Source organism: Solenopsis invicta, chromosome 3, assembly GCF_016802725.1.
Source record: "Solenopsis invicta isolate M01_SB chromosome 3, UNIL_Sinv_3.0, whole genome shotgun sequence".
NCBI lineage: Eukaryota > Metazoa > Arthropoda > Insecta > Hymenoptera > Formicidae > Solenopsis > Solenopsis invicta.
This window is the reverse complement of record NC_052666.1, coordinates 27,078,254-27,094,067: the sequence shown is the minus strand read 5'-3', so window position 1 is coordinate 27,094,067 and position 15,814 is coordinate 27,078,254. Positions and strand designations below refer to the sequence as shown.

The following is a 15,814-nucleotide window of genomic DNA, read 5'->3' as shown; positions in this document are numbered from 1 at the left end:
GGATACAGATCGGCAAAATGGCGATATAAAAGGGGCAAAAAGGGGGATAAAATGAAAATGGTAGCTGAGAATATTATCATCGGTCACGAGAACGCCGGTCCGCGTGCGTGCGCGGGGGCGTTCACGATCTTTGTTGGAAAGTCGAACCAATGAGAGCGGCGAGCACGTCGCGTGACACGGCGCGATCTTTTTCACGCTCCGGAACATGCTCCACCCGTGGAAGTGGAACTTCTGGAGGCCTCAAATTATCGTCGCCGTCATCGTCATTCCCGCACTATATAACATTCCGCGATCATTGTCCGATGTAACAGCACATTTTTCATTTTATTAATTAATGTCAGAATCCCTAATACGAAGGCTCAAGCAATTCTGCATTTCTGTTGCAACAACATATGTTAATAAATGATTAAACGTATGCGATATCAGTTTCTATTCTAGGATTGTTAGCGAAACAGAGAAAAAATATTTTCTGACTTTTCCCCAATTTGAAACGATTCCTTGACTAAAGTCAACAAGGAACATTTAATAAAAACAAAGAAAGATTATTAACTTTTTTTATGAAGTACAAACAAAATTTTTTTAAATATATGGAAAATAATATAAAGTAAAACTTTCATCATATTTGTAACGTATTTTTGAAGCATCTGCAAGACAAAAATTTCATAGCATTTTTAAAAAGAGCATTTATCTTTTCTATTACATTTGTATCCGAAACAAAAATAAAACGCTTCTTGCATTAAATCTAATCCGATCGTGTTCAAAAAATATATTATTATTGAGGCATTTTATAAATATTTTGTATAGATTTTTTTATAATCTTACTATGAATGAATTGTGAAACATTATTGACATATGTAAAACCATGTTTTGATCTTGCAAAAATCAAGTTATAATTTTCTTTTTTATTCTGTTAACAGTTTTTTGCAAATCGTTTGTTACAAAATTTAAAAATCATAAAAAATATTTACAATGTTTTCTTAAATAAGTGTAAAAATTATATTTAATCATAAAAAAATTTTTAATTGGTTTACAGTAATTAAATTTTATTTTAAGTTAATAAATTTTTTCATCCCCTGACTTTTTTCGGTCTTTCTGATTTTCCCTGATTTTTTGATTTCCTAATTTCCTGGTTTTTCCTGACCGCTAACAATCCTATACTCATATTTGCAAATTGTTGCATGCACTTTTAGTGCGCTATAAATCGTTGGATTGTTACGTATAATATAGTCCAGGAATAAACAATTTAAGCGACGATAAAGAAAGATAATTTAACACTCACCGACACGATGCGCAGCAGCGGAGTTGTTGACTACGCTGATCTGCAAAATAAAATTATGATATATCGATTATAGCAGCTCCAAAAATAATTAATATTCTAAACAATAGTAATAAGTGCATGCACTTTGGTGCGTGCATTATTTATTCGTCTTTCTTTAAAATCAAAATTCATGTAAAAAAATTTACATTCAAATTTATTTTATGATCACAATAATGTCATTAAATTAATATTTAATAAAATTATTGTGACCAAAAATTCAATTATAATTTAAATTTTCTATATACAAATTTTGAAAAAAAATGGATAAATAATACACACACAGAAATACAAGTATTATCTTATAATATATTATATATTATACATATTAATATTATAATATAATACTAATACATATAATTAATTTTTAATTAATTTAATTAAAATAAAATATTTATATAATTTCCAAAACGAATCCTACTAACAGGAGAGACTTTGATAATATTCTCCAAGTGAAATTATCTGATATTCTCATTTAAACAATTTAAATAATAAATTTTTAATACATGAAAAATATCACATGTAATTTTATGCTGCAATGCGAAAAGGGCTGAACGGCGCCGCCCGACTCGACGTCCCGAGACTAAATAATAATTTCCAAGGACGATTCTTAATTGAATATCAAGAAATGTAAGCAAACAAGAAAATTATTTACCTCGTGGATGCTCCGCCGTCGCTCGATGCCTCCCAGGCCTCCTTCTCCTCCTCCTCCTCCTCCTCTCTGATTTCCTAGTTCCTCCATGGCACTCACACGCGAAGACGCGGTTGATCGAACTTAACCTGGCAATCGCACACGCACTGATTACCCGAACACGACGATCGCGCGGTACTTTACTCGGCACTACCGTACGCGACATGCCTCTCGTTGCGTCGCGACCGACGAGCAAGCAGCACGAACGAAAAAAAGATATACACACGTATTTAAACACGATTCACTCGCGACGTATCGCGAACCGGCGCGGCGCGACCGATGATGAGTCCCGAACGTGCGACAGTGGAAATTAGAAAATTGTCCAGCCAACTTCGCGCGCCGCCAACTTCGCCGCGATGACGCTGCACCTGTTGCTCCTACCTGCACTTCCGTACACTCTCCTTTGCGTAACCTTAAACAAATAACGTACATCCGCGTTTTAAAGCTCCGCGTTTTAAAGCAACCTTAATACATTGATATCGTACGAATACAGAGGTACGGTATTATGATATTGCGTATACGAAAATATTCGCGCGATGTCAAGGGTTGTGATCGCTGCAGTCTTGCGGCGACTAACAAACGCAAACTCGCGCAGCGGATCTCGATTCCGCGACAGATATCTCATGGGGCATATGAATATACGGATTTCGACGAACGATCGAACTTACGTCGCGTGATTGACGAATTTATGCCGCGTGATTGTGACAGCTAGTGCAGAATCGGGCGCAAGTGTTAACACCGAACGCCATTGTCCCGTACATATCCGCTTTTGTCCGTTACCGGCGGCATCGTCTCGGCAACTTCACTCCGCTACCTCCGCGCCGATATACCACGCTAGTCAAGTTAACCATCAATTTTTGAGACATTTCGATACATTAGCCTTAAAAAATATACATTTCGAATGCGCATAAATTTCGCGATGTGCGCCGGTAAACGTGTCGCGGCTTTTTCTTACTTGGGTAATTTTAATTGCGATTTGCGGAGTGCCTCGTATCTCAAATCCAGAAATGAATCATGTTCAAATAAGTGGTATACGTAATAGTGCGTTCGACGAATATAGGAAATTTCTAATCGGACGAATTTGATTCAAACCTTGTTAAATAAATTAGTTTTTAATCTGGAAGGCAGATGTGCGTTAAGTTTTAATAATCAAGGGTAAGGAGCGATTGGCGATTTCTCGACGAAATTGCATGTCAAATGATGATAATACGCGGACCGACTCGCACCGCTGCCTGCCCGCTCGAGCGTTGCTACGCAAATGATAGCGCGATCGAGCGCGGTGACCTTGTTTACGGACACGGCGCGCGGCGCGCCGCGCTGTTTGCAGCGCAAAAATAAACCCCGTGTGCCGATGACCGGTCGTCACAATGAAATATTTAACGTATGAAAAGTAAGTCAAATGCACTATCCCTTGTATTTCAAGCTAAAATTTCCATGAAGTGGCTACCATTGCACGTCTTGCGCTTCGTTTCGTAGACGCGCTGTCAACGACAGTAACGATTAATTTTCCGCTAGATTAAGAGCAATGCGTGTAGATATTTATAACGCAGGGTTGAGTAGCAACTCATTAAGAAGTTAAATAATAAATATCGAAAGTTAATAACTTTTAGATTAATTTGGTTTACTTTTTTATGATTTAATTTTTAACTAAATAATTATTTTTGAAATACGTAAATTTTTATGTATTGGCTTTTTTTCTAATAAGTTAAAAATTTATCATTCTTACGTAAAAAGTAATATTTTTTTGTTATTTCATAATAAACTTAATTTACAAATAAAATATTTTTTCTTTGATGATCAATGTTATAATTGTTTTGAGTAATTTAACTTTAAAAATTTTTAAGTTTCTAATTTAATATAAATAATAATTTTCACACAAAATCCACTTTTAATATAACTTAAATTAATGTAATTAACAAATTTTTAATTTAATTTGAATAATGCTTTTCAAAATTAATTTTTAATATAAGTTAAATTTAATTTTAACTTAATTTAGTGAAAAAAAGAAATTCTATGATAACGTATATTAAATACAATATAAAAAATATATTGCAATATTAATTAGAATTTTAGCACGATTAAATTTCCAAAACAATCGTCTTAGACAATTCAACGACTTTATAAAAAAAAATATATTTGTGTGTGTATCATTATTAGATTCTAAGTGTATAATAAATCGGAATAAGTTTGTGTTTTATTAACATTTAGAAATATATCCAAAAAAAGAAATAAAAATTATAACAAAAAATATTAATAATACTTGCTGAAAAACGTTCACTATTTACATTTCTAAGTGTAAATAAATTCTTACTTTCTGTGAAGACTTAGGGTGACCATTTTTTAAAATCTTTTACGGCACTTCGTTCTATCATTGTTCCTGAAAAGATGTTTCAGCTTACGTAAATCTCTGTGCAACAGATCGTTCATGAGATTCAGCATAAAGTTCAATATCTACGTAACGCATGCGATGAATATGACGGTATCAAACAGAAATGTAATTGAAACAATCGCGCGGCGATCTTCATGGCCGATCCGTCCCGCGGCCATCGCAATTATAAGCCTCGGTTTTCGACACGGAATTTCGCTGCAATTCGCCGTTTATCTAGCCGGCCGAGCGAGATGCCATAGATTACCGCGGTCGTTTCACCGCGAGAGCCGGGAGAGCTGCGCGTTACCAGGACGATCCAAATATATATCCGAATGTTTCTCATGAATCACTGATAGCATCATGTAGGGCCGGGCACTTTTTCGTCCGTGGCCCGCTCCCGGAGCATAGGGTCTCATTTGGAACACTGGGAGCCCCGCGGTTGATAGGTGTCGCATGATTGAAAGGTTCGCCCCGCGAGCCGATCGGTTATCGATCGATGATTCCATTTCGGGCCATCCTACAGGAACTTCATGTACGCGGACGAGACCTGAACGTTCTTAAGCGAGGAGCAAGAAGATCCTGTTCGAGATACATCTCGAAGAGCCGGTCTCACTGTTCTATCGCTCCGTCTCTCCTCTTCGAACTCTCCTCGAAGATATTGAGATATTTAGATACTCGACGCGGTCAACGTCTGGAACTTAATATCGAGAACCGAACGAGTGGTTTGAGAAACGACCAGTCGTAAAATAGAATTCGGAGAATCGCATAATCTTATACCCTTAATCGATGGATTCTTAACCCCAGAATAGTCACCTGGGGTGTTTTTTCTTCACCCCAGAGTCGAAAATATAAGGCTTACAACAAATTTTTTTACTGATCCAAAATCGATACTTTCATTCGAAGATTCCGAAACTCAGCTTCTATAATAGAAACAATTACGATTCACATATTTTTAACATCGATCTGTTGAAACTAGATGTATTTATAGAAATCAGGCGATTGTTTGCGGTATAACGTCAATCAAGTGTGCTAAGAATTTATATTATAAATTTAAAATAATAACCCGAGTTTAAATAAGGTTTGAATTAAAAAGCATTATAAGCTATTAATATCTCTACACAATACAAAAAGTTTGATATCATCATGTTTCTATAAATGTTTATTTTTATTGAAAAATATCTCGTGTGTAGTTTTTATATTTATAATATAATTAAAGTAAAACATTTTTAATAATTCTAAAACAGCAAGCGCAATACAAATGACTTTATACGATAGCAATTTAGCCTTGTTTCAAATTATCGTAAAATGTCCATTAATTCGAATAATCGTTTACACAAAAGAAAGCAACTATTTCCGAGTTATTATAATTACATTGCAGAATAAAATTAGAGAGCAGTGCCAAGTTACGGAGCTTCAAATACATCGCCATGGAAACTATGAGAATGTAATAAAATTGTCTACGAAAAAAAAAAAAAAAAACACGATGGTAAAAATTAATTCATCCCGTTGACTGACAAAGGACAGTGTGACAGGAGATGAATAATAACAAGCAGCAGGGTGAGATGAAGGCTGGAAGAATAAATCTGAATGCACCTCTTGCGCAACGCTCTTGGCTTCAGTTAGCCTATTCGCCGCTATCGGAGATTAATCCGCCCATTAGGGTAACTTTGCAGCGTCGAGAGATGACGTTCGCCTTTCGAGGGGTGGGCGGTCTGTATTCAGGCGTCCTCGTGCCGTCGTCATAGAGCATCGATACATCAAGCTTTGCATGCCTGATATGGGAACCCATGTGCCGTCGCGGGGGCGAACTTGCCGTTTAAATCGCGGAATTACGCTAGAAGGCACCGGCAGATTCATGGGAAACTTCGTGTTCGAACGCCGACATGCATTATGCAGGCTTACATGTAAGACTATATTGTTCATAGTCCTAATGTATCCGAGAATTTGTTAAAACTAATATACGCGCAAGAGATGAATTAGTTTATTAAGTAATTTTATACTGTTAAATAAATAAGGCGGATATAGAAGTAATGTAAAAATTCAAGTTTTACAAACCCAAAAATTAAAAAAAAAATAAAAAATATATTGCAAAAATCACGACATTATTAAACTAATATTTGAAGATAAAAATTTCGCGAAATTGAGCTCAAAGTTTTCAATTTTTTTTCACGCAATTTTTTACAACGTTAATTTATTAAACTATATTTTTTATTTACGTTTGTATGTGTATATTATCGCTATAAATGCTTGGATTGAATATGTATTGAACTTTATTAGTGGCGACGAAAGGTTTTCAAACAAACGCGATCCCCGGTAGCAGCAAAGCGTCGGCAACAAATCGGCCACTGATCCTAAAGAAACAAACGCTACATCCTAAGTAAATACTCGAGGATGTTGATTCCGGGATGAATCGATTGCGCGTTGACGTCGGTGACTTAGCATCAATTTATCCCGTAAGTCCAGGGCTCCACTGAAAAGCCGGTTACCAACAGGAAGGTAGGTGGGGATCATGACAAACCCCGACTTTTATGCACATCGCTGTCAGAAGGGTGCGACCGGCACGTGTCGATCTCTGTGGGATAATTTGGGGAGAAGGGCGCTAAAATCAAGCCTACCATAAAGCGATGATGTAGTGGAACTTGAAGACTCGTTTCCGTAACTTCTTTGAGACCAAGAAAGTTTCGAGATCACACAAATATAATAATATGTATTTTACAAGATCACTCTAGAAAAAATGAATTAGTGCCTTCAGCAAAGACTGTTTAATTGAAACATTTTTAACAGCAACTGAATATTTTACATAACAAAAAATTCAGTTGCTTCTGTGAAACACACGCAAATGAAATAAATCATTGTTTATATTAACTATAATTAAATAGTTTATACTAACTTGATAAAATATATCGAACAAAACTATTTAAGTTGGTATAAAATAATTTTTTTTTATTTGTATGTATTTTTCGCAGAAGACACAAAATTTTTTATCATATTAAACAAAATATTTCGCTATGTTTAAAATATCCTCAACTAAATAGTTTTTACTGAGGGCATTGATTTTTTTTCTAGTGTGTTTTCGAAACAATTTTATTTAATATTTTGTTTAAATTAAAATTTTGTAAAGATGAGATCCGTCGAAGACGACACAATTTACGATAGCTATTGAGCTTTTAAGAATTCGTTGAGTATTTGTCTCCCGAATTATTTTGGCAAAATTAGATTATAATGTTGCTATGCGACTTCGAGTACCGTTCTCTTTCCGCTTGGGAGAAAATCAGATGGTAACTGACGAAGGAAGGTAGTCGCCATGGCGTCACGTCAGATGAGGGTGGAAGGCGCCATCGGGCAGATACATCTCGTAAGTGCAATGTTTAACAATGCGTCCGCGGCACACACGCAAGCGAGCGCGTGCGTTCGTCTAGTGCGTTCAACCTAGCACCTCAAGTCGCCTGCTTACGGAGACCAACGATTTATGTACGGAGGAGTCCGCCCACCTCTAGTATCTTCATCTCGGTCGAAGGACGTGCCGCGTCTGGAAGAGGGAGGGAAGGAGGCCTCGAGAGAGGAAAGGAGCGGGGCGGCGAAAGAGTGGAAGTGATTGTCCTCTAGTCAGAAACGACGGAGGACGGCAGAAATTCAAGCCTCTCCATCTTTTTCGCTGTTACCGTGCAACCTCTAATTAATAAACCGACAACGTTCAGCCCCCGGGAGAGAGAGAGAGAAAGAGAGAACGTACGTAGGTATACGTCAACGGATGTTGCTCCATCTCGGTAGGAAAGATCAGTTTCCGCGGAGGAGAATTTTAATGTGACTCGCGCGTTTCACGCGTGCAAAGCTTGTGCGATTAAAAAGTTCTCTGGATTCAACGCGCTCTAGCGCGGGTGATAGAAAATCGCGGATACGACATAAATCTACCTCACTCGTGTATATTATTAACTCTGACGTTTATTAATACGTCGAACTTTGTAACAAGCCACGTGTGTCCAGCGTAGGCATATACTTGTAACATTATTTATAATATCGTGACCCGATGTGCCTCTCCGAGGCCGCCAACTCTGCCTACGCGATTAGTTTTACCTCGCAACTCTCTTTAGACGCTCTCCCGCGCGCGAGGGGCAATATAAATAAAATGGAAAAAGAATAGGGACACCGGCTGGTTTCCGTTACCGAGCGGTCAATATATCGCGATAAATGCCCCTCCTCTATCGACGGGCCGTTCTGACCTCCTCGCGAGGGGCGATAGCGAACGTTCGAGAGGAGCGAGTCTCCAGGCGTGACTTAGTGTATGCACGGCTCCATACGTTATAAATCAGCGAGCAAACCATCCCCGACTAAATCGACTTTGCGTAACCAAAACTACGAAGGGTGACTGTCGCCGGGACAGAAGAAGGGGCGGCTCGGGGAGAGGGGAAGAAGGGGGCAAAGAGGGGTTCGCGGTGGTTACCGGTGTGAAATGTTCCCATGGGGGGTCCTGTGGCTGCCAGAGAAACGGGGCCGCCCAACCCCACAGTGTACGAGGGCCTCCTCTCTCTCTCTCTCTGACACGGGATCCCTAACAGGACAATATGTTACCCGTCTTTCGTTACGCGAGCCATCAGACGTCCGATTATACTTATTATCCTGTATTATCCGATATTGATCATGCGCCGCGCCGGTCCGTCAGAGAGTCTCACGCCGACGCGACGGATGATCCCGACGACTCGAGGAAACTTAAAATTACGACGTTACGCGAGAGGAAAATTCGAAATAGCACGAGTCACGTTTCGCGACACAGCGAAAATGTATCGGTATCGGTTAGAAAACGGAAGTCTTCGTGACGATCGCGAGATTGTTCGACGAAACTCGATAGGTGGAGTACGCGGAACGTGGCAAATTGCGGAAAATAGAAAATGTAGGTAGGTTCACGGTGGATTAGAAAGAAAGAAACACTTTCATTTTCTCACGTCGTCCTCGCGTCGTCGCGCGGAGTTACGCCATTCCAATTAACAAACAAGGATTACCGCGCGCGTCGGCGAAAAGTTCCTTGTACGTGGGAAAGGTGCGCGCTTTCGAAATTACAATAATCATAAAGGATCCTTCTGTATTTCCATCGTCATTTTTTTCATAGCTTATGCATTCGCGATCGCTATCTCTTTCCTCAAATAAACACACAGTCGTTAGGCGCGTAACACGGCGGTGAACGCGCGGCCCTTAATTAACAGATTCGCACAATCGCTTGATTTCTCTCGTCGGAATTGCTAACGACCTTTTATTCCACTTGATCCGAGATTATTGACCGCGAAACGATTGCTGACCGTACTACGGGAATGCAACGTTAGACGAATTAATACGCAGAGGTGAATCTAGCGCGAATGTAAATCTTCCACAGGAAGAAAGAACTAATCATAGTGAGAAAGAGGAAGGAGAGTGTGTGCTCGTAAATCTTGCAATTATCCCCGTGTCATTTACAAGTCGCAATTCATCTTTAGTAACATCTGACAGAACCGTTGGAGCAAGCTGTTATTTGGCTACGTAACGTCGACCCACCCAAGGCCAGTCGGGCCTCCTTCACCAGGATATGCAGATTATTTCTTATACTAATCACGATTCTCGCAGATGAATGTGCTAGCCGCGAGAGATCCGTTAAGTCATGCGGCAAATATTGAGAATTACGAGACGTGAAACTCGCTGCTCGCGTTTAAACCGGCGAGCCAAACACACGGAACTGGATCAGATTAATCGCTCCAATGGTCGTTCCGCCAAGATCGACGGATATCTTCTTTTTTCAATCCGCCACATTAATTCTGATTCAATTGAAATTATTCAAATCACGTAAAAGTCATGAAAATCAATGAAAATATTGACAAACAAACGTCTGCAATCGACATATACACAGAAAAAATTTAATATCAAACCAACAATCTTTGTTTCATATATAAACAAGAATATAAAATCTTCTTGGAAGAATTTATAATCTTAAACAGATATAATTTGCTTACATAAGAAAAATTTGTCTTTTCGTGTAAGCAAATTATGTCTGTTTGAGGCTATAAATTCTTTCAAGAAGATTTTATATTCTTGCTTGTATATGAAACAAAGATTGTTGATTTGATATTAATTTTTTTCTGTGTAGTCTAACAAACATTGATAGTTATTCAAATGTTTGTTACTTTATATTGTTACATAAATTACTTTATATTGTCATACTTGCTCGATAGAAAGTTTCATGCAAGATACCTTTATTTTTTCATTTATTATTTATTCTTTAGATACTTCTAAATATTCAATATTTTTATTTAAATATTTTAGATATGATTCTCCAGTGACAAAATAAAATCAGAGTTTCGTTGTACGAATCGATCGGGGACCACGTCGCAGCAACCCCAGAAAACGATTTCATGGGGTGGACACTGTGATACCTACCACGCAAATCTGGGGTATCGATGACGGAGTTACCCTCGAGTGTGTTGGGATTAAAGATTAAATAACCAGCATCCCATCGACCCCCGAGTTAAGCGCCCTTTTAACATCCGCCGTAGTTCACAAGTGGCCTCCGCAATTTATGCCATGAATGTCTCAAAAAGCGGAAATAGCTTCAGTTACTTTTCATAAGAATATAATATTACGACTAGCAAGGACGTTTGTTTAAAAAATTTTGAATCAATTTTTTTCTATAGGATTTCATTTTAATAAAATAAGCTGATGTATAAATGTTAATAAATATTTAATCAAATAGTACTAATAATATATTTACTTAAAGTACATAAATATTTATTCTGTAAGAAAAAAAATGATACATAAATTAAATTAATATTTCTTATACTAAATAAATATACATTTACATTTAGTCAACATTTTATTAGTACTATTCGAATAAATATTTATTAAAATTTAGTAATTTTTTCCTCAGTGTACAGTATGATAAACATTAATAGCGACAGAAGAGACATATGTCGAATTTAAGGAGCTGCTTCTCTTATCTTTCTTGTAAGCGTACATTTGCATTAATTTTTAGTGCAGTCAACGATAGCCGCGTACGTGCGAGGAGATCCGTAGCGTCTGAAGGGTATGAAAATCGAACGTTCCCGCTTCGAAATACGAGAAATCGTAATTCCTCGGCTAGCGACATTGATACTATCGTACGTGATCGACGGTGTCGTCCTCGTGGCAATCCCGTAATTACGTTAACGTACTTACACGCGCGCGCGGATATATCGTATGTAGCGTGTACACACCGACATCGAATCGGGAGTCGGTTGGCCGGCACGAAAATTTTAATTGGCTTCGGACCTCTAATCTCTTCCTAATGATCTCGGGTTCGCGCGCCCATCTGTTTCCGGTATAAAGAGAAAAAAAGGAATGGACAAGACGCATGGCCAATGCGAGCTTACGCGCTCGGATATCGCAACGAATCGGTCGGAAACGGCGTTCGCGATATTCCTCAGCGAATTTTGTCTCGAGTTTTCATATGCAAAATACGGAAAATGAAACATCTAAACCTCTTCGCTGTCTTTTTATTTTTTTTACATGTAATTTCTTTTAAAAATTTAATTGATTCAAAATCGCATCTGTAAATTATGCATTTCTTTTCTTTATTCTGATACTACGTTCGATTACTGAAAAAATCTAACATTAAACTAAATTAATATCTGTTGTGAAAAGCGCGAGTTATTTATAGATATTTTACAAAGAAGAGAAAGATACCGGATTTTCTTATATGCGCACACCTGTGATCTCGCATATAGTCGCGCGCATCAGTCGAGTTTATTGGTTATTCAAGAGACGCTGCGCATCACCTGCTGCATCTCGCGTTCGACATCGACCGATGACCGACCGGGCCTAATTTGTTTGGCGATTAAATTCGCGGCCGATCCGCTCATCCGTCGAATCGATCGCTAAAATGCCGAGCCGTCGCCGCGCCGATCGGGCCACCGCCCGGCACTCTCGTCGTCGCGTCGTTAATGACAGGTTGTACGATCGTAACACACGCGGTTATTATTGTAATGGATAAACGCGCTTCCGCCAGAAGAAGGGAACAAGGAATAATTAGGAGGCAGTCTTGATTTCGCGAGAGCGCGGCCGTAATGGGATGCAAATTGCATTAGCAACGAGCGGGATATCGAGGTGCATCGCGCGATGCGATCTCAATGCAATCTTGACGTTAACGCCGCGATGTATTGTCGGAGAAAATATTAATTTCCGGCACGGAGCCAGACGCGGCGAAAGACAGAAAAACGGGCTGTTCGCGCCGCGTGACCTCGGCATATATTATCGACGATGTATTCGTAATGCGTGCGCGCATCATAAGAGAACATCATTAGATGCATTAGCGGCACGTCGCGTAAATACCCTGAGAACAGAATGTTAGGCCGACGCCAATAGCGCAGCGGTATAGGGAGCGGTAGCGAATTTCCTAAATCCTATTTGATCTACCGACATAAAACAAACACACCCATCGCCGGGCCGTTGAGGGCGAAGTTTACCGTAGGACTCACACGCGGGGAACTTATCCCTCCCCACGCATAGAATTTGTACAATATAATTCGATTCCCTAAACTTATTCACATGTAAGTACGTGAATATCTTTCATTCGCCAGTTGCGAGAACCAGTTTATTTCAGCAATCACGCAATTTTTGATCATCTTATTACTTTTTGTAACAAATATAATTGATGCGAAAAACTGTCATAAAAAGAATAAAATAGTTAGATATGCACAGAGAGAAAAAAAATCGAAATGTTAACAAGCGAATGTACTTGTGACGTTTTCTTCAATATTTATTGATTGTAAAAAGAAATGATTGTAATGACAAAATATGTTTTATCAATTAATTGTCTCATTAATTAATTTAATTTGAATCAAAATTTTATTTAAATAAAAATTTATTTTAGTGAAATAAATTGATATCTCGCAAGTAAATTTTTTAATGTTTTTTTCTCACACAGTGTCTCGTCATAAATGTACATATATTAGATTTGTATTGTATATTTGTTCAATTAAAGTTATAAATTCTCTTGTGAATTTCTCATACGTCCGATGATTTTCTGCGAGCTGAATCATGCTGAATTACGAGAGGGCGGAATATTTTTACGCCGTGCGTCTCATGCGTGTACCTCGGAACGCTTTTTAGGGACGAGCAGAAGGACGCCTGTCTTTCATCGCGGCGCGCACGGTCTTAATTAAGATGCGCGCTCACACACGCGCCGAAAAGAATTTATTCACGCTCACAATCGGGCATCGCGGCTGCATAAACTCGAATCTCCGTAAAACCTACGAAGACCGTCGACATGCTTCTATACCTCGTCTCTCGTGGTCTCACGCAGTAATGGCTGCGAGTGCCGTGTTTGTTGGCATTTTACTTACAGTTCGATTGACACGACCGCGATTAATCGACGACGGTCATTCACTGGTCGTGAACTTTACGAGTGCGACACGATACCCTCTATGGTGACGTTTCTCTTTGTTCGCCGACATGGGAAGTGAGCATTGCTCCGACTTCATTTTCGCTCCATTAAATAGATAATGAACTAAAGATCTAACCATCGTTTCGCCACAACTGCACACATACGATTGTCAACGGAACAATGAAAAAATTCTGATTAATCGGAAAAACTGAAATAAAACATACTAATATTTCGATATGTCCATTAAGAGAAAAAAATATTAAATTTTAATAAATATTTGTTCGAATAGTTACAATGAAATATTTACTAAGTGTAAATAAATATTTATTAAATACAGGAACCACTAATTTAATTTAACTATAATTTTCTTATTGAGTAAATATTTCATTGCAACTTATCAAACAAATATTTATTAAAATTTAATAACTTTTTCTCTCAGCGTATAGATTTAAAAAATAAATTTTATTGTTTAAAAATTTTCAAGTGTCTTGAAACCACCAAATTTGACAGATAGAATCTTTAAAAAATTTATCACCAATTATTTTTCTTAAATTTCATACATATATAAATTAAATTATTATAATAGAATTAAATAATTATTCAACAAAATATTATTTATATCACAGCGGATCTGTTAGATTGCAAAAATTGATTTGATTAATATGTAAATAAATTTGCAGGAAAATTTGATGTCAGACACACATGCACACGCACACGTGAGTACAAGAAAGATTGATGAGAAGCCGCGTGGCGGCTGCACAATGGCCCTAACAAATTGATGGGTTAATAAATAAGTAACTTAAGATGGGCAGTAGCCCTTTTAGAGTTTAAAAATTTTACAAGGGTGCGATGACCGGGCGGGGGATTGTAGCGCGTGTGAAATATTCCAAGTATACGAGTCATTCCATGACGACAACAATATGTTGCGTAAAAAGGGGTGAAAGATAGGGCGGTTCAACGACAATCGTTGAAAATCGTGGCGCAATGCTCGCCGACATACGCGATTTTTTCCCATTCCGAAAAATCAATTTAGCATACAACTCAATATCCTCAATTACATTTTTATGACGTAACCATAAATCTAATAGTGAAATGAAAAAACGTTCGTCCTACAAGCAATTATGGAAAACGGAATTAGCAAATATTTTTCACGCAAAACCGCCAAGATTAATCCAAATTTAATCTTTTCAACTTTTAAGATTAATTCTTTTTTATGCCGCGGCAGCGCGATGCAATTATTCATAGATAGGCAGTTGCGATATACTACTGCGTAGCGCACATTGTGCGTGTCGATAGGCGAGCATCCGAAGAAGAGACGTCGGTATTGTTACGGGAGAACGCACACACAAAAAAAAAAAATAGAGGATACGTGATGCAAGACGTGCCGCGAGGGTTTACTTCCGCGTGTCGGCGGGCGTGCTTGTCCGTAGCTGTGGGATGCTTGTTTGCGGAGTCCCCTCTTTACCATTTCAATGCTCCAATCGGCAATGACAACTGTAGCATCGCGTACGTACTCGATACCCATGGGAATTCTGTCAATGGCCGAGTTCGTTCGCGCATGCGAGACAATGAACCACAGCGGCAGGCGATCACAAACGAGTCAGAATTTTCCCCGAGATGTATGTGAGGTAAAGCAACGAGAAACGGCAAAATACCTATAACCGCGTCGTAACGAGTTTATGGTAGACCATAAAAAATGTGATGTCTGCGCAACGGGACGATAAAACTAGGAAGAGAGCAAGCAAGAGAAAGAGAATAAGAGAAACACGATTGTTGTAGCCAAATACTCGTGACACTGTCGTTAACGGAGCTTTCTCACGTGGTTGTGTCGAAAGTTTGTCGAAAAGAAAAAATAAAAAATTCGATGAAATCGCAGTTTCACACTCCGCCCACCGATCGACGAGCGTTTTCGCGCGAGCTCGCGCGCACTCGCAGCCTCCCTCTTTCAACGAAGGGGTTACGTTACGAAATTTCAACATCCATCATCTCCCGCTTCGACCCCTTGGCGGGCCCTTCTTTTCTACTTGGCACGCGCCGTTATAATACTCGGGCTTAACTCGC

At 38.6% G+C, this 15,814-nt stretch overlaps 1 protein-coding gene across 1 annotated transcript in view; it reads right to left on the bottom strand.

Moving 5' to 3' along the window:
- Positions 1-1,545: 1,545 nt before the first annotated feature.
- Positions 1,546-15,814, bottom strand: part of LOC105207877 (traB domain-containing protein) — a 61,368-nt gene continuing 47,099 nt past the window's right edge. The window contains exon 10 of the mRNA XM_039446485.1: positions 1,546-2,418. The gene's annotated coding sequence lies outside the window, so the exon portion shown is untranslated. The remainder of the gene's footprint in view (positions 2,419-15,814) is intronic.